Below are 7,500 nucleotides of genomic sequence, written 5' to 3' on the forward strand. Positions count from 1 at the left end.
AGTTAAATATATTTGATATATATTATTGAAAGAAAATCAATTTATATATTATTAATATTATTTAATTTTACTCTTTCAATTAATATATGCAAAAAAAAATTGACATTTGTTATAAATAAAAATAAATAAAAAAATACTCTAAGCGGTGGATCACTTGGCTCATGGGTCGATGAAGAACGCAGCAAACTGTGCGTCATCGTGTGAACTGCAGGACACATGAACATCGACATTTTGAACGCATATCGCAGTCCATGCTGTTATGTACATTAAATTCAATTTTAAAGTACTGCTTGGACTACATATGGTTGAGGGTTGTAAGACTATGCTAAATAAGTTGCTTATTCTTTTATAAAAATAATTGAATTTAAGCAAATGTGTATATTATTGGATTTTAAATAATTCATAATATTAATAGCAAAAAAAATAAAGATATATAATGAATTTTATTTATTATATATTCTTTAAAAAAAAAATCCTCTCAAATAAAATGAAATGATGAAAATATTGAATCTAAGTATTCTTTACAAAAAATTTTCATATTATTTATATATATATATAAAATAATAATTTATATATGTAATTAAAAGGAGGAATGTCTAGCATAAAAATTAAATTTTTTATTCTAGGATTGCCTCATTTTACATTATTATTATTTTTATATATTTACAATATATAAAAGGAGAAAAGAAAAATAGAGATGAAAAGATGATATAATTTTTTTATTAAATTGTGAGAAGATAAAAAAAGAATATTAAAACAACCTCAACTCATATGGGATTACCCCCTGAATTTAAGCATATTAATGAGGGGAGGAAAAGAAACTAACAAGGATTTTCTTAGTAGCGGCGAGCGAAAAGAAAATAGTTCAGCACTAAGTCACTTTGTCTATATGTCAAATGTGAGATGCAGTGTATGGAATATCTTAATATCTAGTATGAGAAATTAACGATTTAAGTCCTTCTTAAATGAGGCCATTTACCCATAGAGGGTGCCAGGCCCGTATAACGTTAATGATTACTAGAAAGATATTTCCAAAGAGTCGTGTTGCTTGATAGTGCAGCACTAAGTGGGTGGTAAACTCCATCTAAAACTAAATATAACCATGAGACCGATAGTAAACAAGTACCGTGAGGGAAAGTTGAAAAGAACTCTGAATAGAGAGTTAAATAGTACGTGAAACTGCTTAGAGGTTAAGCCCGATGAACCTGAATATCCATTATGAAAAATTCATCATTAAATAATTAAAAAAATAATGTGCATTTTTTTCATATAAGGACATTGTAATCTATTAACATAATAAAGTATTTATCAAAAGATCATTGGTGATATTAAGTTTATTTAAATTAATTTGCTTTTTAAGCATATTAACATAAAATAAATACTAATGATTTGATAAAGTGTTGATAGATTTTATTATATATAATGCTAAAATTCATTTTTTGAATTTTACAAAAAATTTAATATCTATGATATTAATATTTATTTGTATGCATTTATATGATTAACAATGCGAAAGATTCAGGATACCTTCGGGACCCGTCTTGAAACACGGACCAAGGAGTCTAACATATGTGCAAGTCATTGAGTTATATTAAACTTAATGGCATAATTAACTTAACTTAAATATAATGGGATTAATTTTTAGTCTATTTTTTAATAAATAGTCAATTAATTCAATCCCGGGGCGTTCCATATAGTTATGTATAATGATAATTTATTATTATTTATACCTCTAACTGGAGCGTACCTTGAGCATATATGCTGTGACCCGAAAGATGGTGAACTATACTTGATCAGGTTGAAGTCAGGGGAAACCCTGATGGAAGACCGAAACAGTTCTGACGTGCAAATCGATTGTCAGAATTGAGTATAGGGGCGAAAGACCAATCGAACCATCTAGTAGCTGGTTCCCTCCGAAGTTTCCCTCAGGATAGCTGGTGCATTTAAAAATTATATAAAATAATCTTATCTGGTAAAGCGAATGATTAGAGGCCTTAGGGTCGAAACGATTTTAACCTATTCTCAAACTTTAAATGGGTAAGAACCTCACCTTTCTTGATATGAAGGTTGAGGTTATGATATAATGTGCCCAGTGGGCCACTTTTGGTAAGCAGAACTGGCGCTGTGGGATGAACCAAACGTAATGTTACGGTGCCTAAATTAACAACTCATGCAGATACCATGAAAGGCGTTGGTTGCTTAAAACAGCAGGACGGTGGACATGGAAGTCGTAATCCGCTAAGGAGTGTGTAACAACTCACCTGCCGAAGCAACTAGCCCTTAAAATGGATGGCGCTTAAGTTGTATACCTATACATTACCGCTAAAGTAGATGATTTATAAAACAATTTCGATTGATTTATAAATTTTGAAACTTTAGTGAGTAGGAGGGTACAATAGTGTGCTTAGAAGTGTTTGGCGTAAGCCTGCATGGAGCCGCTATTGGTACAGATCTTGGTGGTAGTAGCAAATAATCGAATGAGACCTTGGAGGACTGAAGTGGAGAAGGGTTTCGTGTGAACAGTGGTTGATCACGAGTTAGTCGGTCCTAAGTTCAAGGCGAAAGCCGAAAATTTTCAAGTTTTTAATAAAAAAAAATATTAATAAAAATATATTTAAAAATAATTAAAATACTTGAATTATTTTGAACGAAAGGGAATACGGTTCCAATTCCGTAACCTGTTGAGTATCCGTTTGTTATTAAAAATGGGCCTTGTGCTCATCCTGGCAACAGGAACGACCATAAAGAAGCCGTCGAGAGATATCGGAAGAGTTTTCTTTTCTGTTTTATAGTCGTACTACCATGGAAGTCTTTCGAAGAGAGATATGGTAGATGGACTAGAAGAGCATGACATTTACTGTTGTGTCGATATTTTCTCCTCGGACCTTGAAAATTTATGGTGGGGTCACGCAAACTTCTCAACAGGCCGTACCAATATCCGCAGCTGGTCTCCAAGGTGAAGAGTCTCTAGTCGATAGAATAATGTAGGTAAGGGAAGTCGGCAAATTAGATCCGTAACTTCGGGATAAGGATTGGCTCTGAAGATTGAGATAGTCGGGCTTGATTGGGAAGCAATACCATGGTTTATGTACTCGTTCTGGGTAAATAGAGAATTACGATTCTTGTTCCCCGGATAGTAGTTACGTAGCCAATTGTGGAACTTTCTTGCTAAAATTTTTAAGGAATTATATCATTCGATATATATTCCTTTTAAATTATAACGATTATCAATTAACAATCAATTCAGAACTGGCACGGACTTGGGGAATCCGACTGTCTAATTAAAACAAAGCATTGTGATGGCCCTAACGGGTGTTGACACAATGTGATTTCTGCCCAGTGCTCTGAATGTCAAAGTGAAGAAATTCAAGTAAGCGCGGGTAAACGGCGGGAGTAACTATGACTCTCTTAAGGTAGCCAAATGCCTCGTCATCTAATTAGTGACGCGCATGAATGGATTAACGAGATTCCTACTGTCCCTATCTACTCCTGATTCTCAGTCTGACTGTTGAATAGTGCGGACGTGTCGTGTGCTAAGTGGTGATTAGCGATTTTTGCGATTTCTTTTGCGTTTATATTCGTGTGTGATAACCGGTGTATTACAGTTGTGCGAGTGACGCTAATATTGTTGTGGCTGTACCATAGCGGTACAGTGTTTACAATTAATTGCGCTAGTGAGTGCCGTTGTGCGAGTGACGCTACTTTGTAGTAGCTGTACACTGTTTACGAGTGATTAAGTGCCGTACGGTAGTTTTGTTGGACACTCCAGTGAGTGCCAATATACTCCGTGCTATAGACACATTGTGCGTGCGTGTGAGTGCCGCTAGATACAGCGTTGGAAATTTTCCATTAAGTTGTTTACAACTTTTGCGGGCGTGCCGTTGTTTTTCGGCGTGGTGTGTTGTGCGTAGCTGTACCATAGCGGTGCATTGTTTACGAGCAATTGCTCAGGTGACTACGGTTTGTGCTGGTGACGCCACTGTTCGCGTGGCTGTACTTTGTGTACAAGTGTACCTTGTTGGTATATTGTGGGACGCTCAAGTGAGTGCCGCTATACCAAGGTGTTTACAATTTTTGTGTGCCGCTAATTTCTGGCGTGGTCTTTTGGCGCGTGCCGTTACATTCGGTGTGGGTGTACAGTGCGGGCGTACACTAGGTCTGTCGTGCCGCTATATTGCCATATTTGGCAACAGTAAAAAGGGCGTCCCCTTTTGTGCGTGGGTTAAGTACTGCGCCAAGGTTGAATACTCTGTGCAGGTGCCGCGAACAGAGCGTGCTGCGTTTTGCCTGCGGTCGAGCTCGGCGTTAGCTCCACCTTGGTCGACCCGTCCTTGTTCGGGGAACAGTGTTCCGTCCGGCAAGGCATTGGTGGTGGCCTTTGCCAGACCTTTGGTTGGCACTGTGGGCTACGCCCTCGCGCTTTGCTTTGGCTCGCCGATAGGTGCAGCCGCTGTGTGCGTACCTGTGCGGGGCTCATTCCTGCCGTGCAGTAGTTGCCGTCGCCCAAAAGGGACCCAGTTTTTGTTGTTGCTCGGGAGGCCTTTATACGGCGAACTCGACAACCTTAGTGGTGGAGAGTTGGGCAATGCCCAAATCAGAAGGGTTGAGGAAGAGGGCGAACACCTCTCTTCCAAGCGGGTCGGCGGTGCCATCGTCGGCAATGGACGAGACGACGTCCGGAGAGGAGGAGGTGATCTTGCGGTCTCCTCCCCGTTCTAAGAAGAAGACCGCTGGAGGTGCAGCGGTTCCGGTGGAGAAGGTATCTTCAAAGGTACCTGAAAAGGTGAGTGGAAGCGAGGGTGGTTCCGAAAGCGGAAAGATTGGGAGTGGGCGCAAGGGGCGGAAGACGGGGGAAAAATTAGGTCCCGCAGGGAAGCGTTTGGAGGAAATCCGTGGGGAATTGGGTGCTTCCCTGAAAGGTTTGGGTGCGATCGGTGGGGATGCCGAACGCAAGAAAGTTGCGGTGCAGTTTATGGGGCGCTTCAAGTCCATTGTGACGGCCTTTAGTGGAGCCGTCATAGACATGGACGGCGTCCCGAAAAGTGTTGCAAAAGACCTCCTGGGGTACTCCTTGGAGTTCGAGGAACTCTTTGTGGAAATGGTGGGGGAGATAGCCCATCTTCGTGGGCAACTAGAAGCCACGAAGATTACCAGGGAGGAAGCACCTCGGAGGACGGCTGGAGCTGCGCTGGCTGGTGCAGCGTCGATGCCGGCACCTCAGGCGCCTGCGCCTGTGTTGCCTGCGTTGCCGGTGCCCAAGCCAGTTGAGACCTGGTCGGTAGTAGTGAGGGGTAAAACCGCCACTACATCCAAGGAGGTTATAAAGAAAGTGGTGAAGGAGGTAGGGCCTTCCATGGGGGTAAGGGTGCACGAGGTGCGCCCGCTGAAGGATGGAGGTGCGATTATTCGCACCCCATCCGTTGCTGAGAGGGATAACTTGGCGAAAAATGCCAAGTTTTCCGAGGTAGGGCTCGATGTGAGCATACATCGGAAGCTGGGGCCTAGGGTTGTGGTCCAGGGGGTCCACACGGAGATCTCCCCTGAAGATTTCATGGGAGAGTTGTTCCGGTTGAACCTCAAGGAGTTCAGCCCTGGGTGCCGTGAGAAGGACGTGAGAATGGTCAGCCGTCCTTGGAAGGTCAGCCCTGATGGGGTGACGAACGTGGTCCTTGAGGGTACGGACATGTTAATGTCCGCCCTCGTGGAAGCGGGTCGTTGCTACATAAAGTGGTTTTCCTTCCGGGTACGGCTGGACCAACTGACGCCCGGCTGCTTCCGATGCATGGGCTTTGATCACAGGGTGGCAGAGTGCAGAGCCAAGAAGGATGTCTGCCGTAGGTGCGGGCAGGAAGGGCACAGGAGTGCAGGTTGTGGCAATGCCCCGCATTGTCGCAACTGTGCATTTAAGGGCAAGCCAGCCGGACATCTAATGATGTCCACTGTCTGCCCGGTGTACTGTGCCATTGTTGCCCGTGCGAACGCTAGACATTGATGGTTGAACTATATCAACTGAACTGTCAGGGGTCCTATGCCGTGATGTGTGAATTGGGGGCGTGTATGTCGGAGGGGGGCTGCGGCATTGCTTTGCTCCAGGAACCATACTCCACCAATGGGGTGGTGAGAGGTCTTCCTGGGGGCTTCAGGGTCTTTACGGACCTTGGAGTCAAGGCCGCAGTAGCTGTGTGTGAGCCAAGCTACTCTTGTGTAGTAGTTGACTCATCACAGTGGGGAGTATGTGTGTGTGTCGAGGGGGAATTCGGCAGAATGAATGTCGTCAGCTTGTACTGCAAGTCTGACGAGCCTCTAGAGCCCTACTTAAGATACATTGATGCGGTGCTACTACATGAGAGTAGCATTCCTGCCATCGTGTGTCTTGATGCGAATGCTACATCTCCGATGTGGTTCAGCAAGGTATCCAGGCATACTGCTGGATATCGGAGCCACAATCGAGGTGAGGTTATGAGCGAGTGGATTGTGGCGAATAACCTCCTTGTAGCAAACGAACCAAGCGTATGGTATACGTTTGAGGGGCCTAGAGGTGTGAGTGACATTGACGTGACGCTCATGAATGACGCAGCAGCGGGTAGGTTCGAGTGTAAATGGAGTGTTAGGGGGGGTTGGGGAATTAGTGACCATAATTTAATACAAATTATGGTTACTCCCCGTACCCCGCAGTTAGAAGGGGGGAGTCCATTGAGGCGATGGCGTACCTCGTGTGCTGACTGGAACCGATATGGACACACTGTTAGGGAAGCGGTATTGGATATACCGCTTAGTGAGTTTGAGGAGTTGGGGGTTGACGAGCAAATTGCTCGTCTATCGGAATGTGTCTGGGGAGTGAATGACTCAGTGTTTAGGAAAGCTAGGGCTGTGAGAATGAAAGGTGTGAAATGGTGGACTAGCGAGTTGAACTCGAAGAGGAGGTCTGTCCGGCGCTTGAGGCGGTTGTTTCAACGCGGCAGGCGGACCAATTCGGAGAATCTGTCCCAGCTCAAGTATCAATTTAGTGTAGGGATGAGAGAGTATAAGAAAATGCTTGTGAGAGTCAAGGAGGAAGAGTGGAGGAGGTTTGTGGGGGAAAATAGGGACGACCCTTGGGGACAGGTCTTTAGGATCTGTCGGGGTCGTCGAAATGAGATGGCTAGCTCTCTTCGCGTAGGTGATACTGTATTATCGACGTGGAGAGAGTGTGCCAATGTTCTGTTAGGCGAGTTTTTTCCCAGGGCTGAGGTTCAGGTTCCTCCTGCACAAGAGGTGCCTGTCCCTCCAATAGAAGCTGAGGAGTTGGATTATGCATTTGGCCTGGTCAGGTCTAAAAGGTCTCCAGGTTTCGATGGTTTGAACGGAGAGATGTGCAAATGCTTGTGGAAGTTCATTCCGGAATATTTGGAGGCCATTTATGATAAATGCATATGGGAGGGATATTTTCCACGCGAGTGGAAAATTGCTAGGGTCGTTGCACTCTTGAAGTCGCCCGATAAGATCAGGAGCGATCCTCGA

The 7,500-nt window shown here is 43.8% G+C and overlaps 2 pseudogenes; both read left to right on the top strand.

The window, feature by feature from the left end:
• The first annotated feature begins 134 nt into the window (after positions 1-134).
• Positions 135-315, top strand: LOC129251508 (5.8S ribosomal RNA; annotated as a pseudogene).
• A 442-nt stretch (positions 316-757) lies between these two features.
• Positions 758-3,530, top strand: LOC129251547 (large subunit ribosomal RNA; annotated as a pseudogene).
• Positions 3,531-7,500: the final 3,970 nt, after the last annotated feature.

The sequence above is a fragment of the Anastrepha obliqua genome, unplaced genomic scaffold (genome assembly GCF_027943255.1).
Source record: "Anastrepha obliqua isolate idAnaObli1 unplaced genomic scaffold, idAnaObli1_1.0 ptg000027l, whole genome shotgun sequence".
Lineage (NCBI taxonomy): Eukaryota > Metazoa > Arthropoda > Insecta > Diptera > Tephritidae > Anastrepha > Anastrepha obliqua.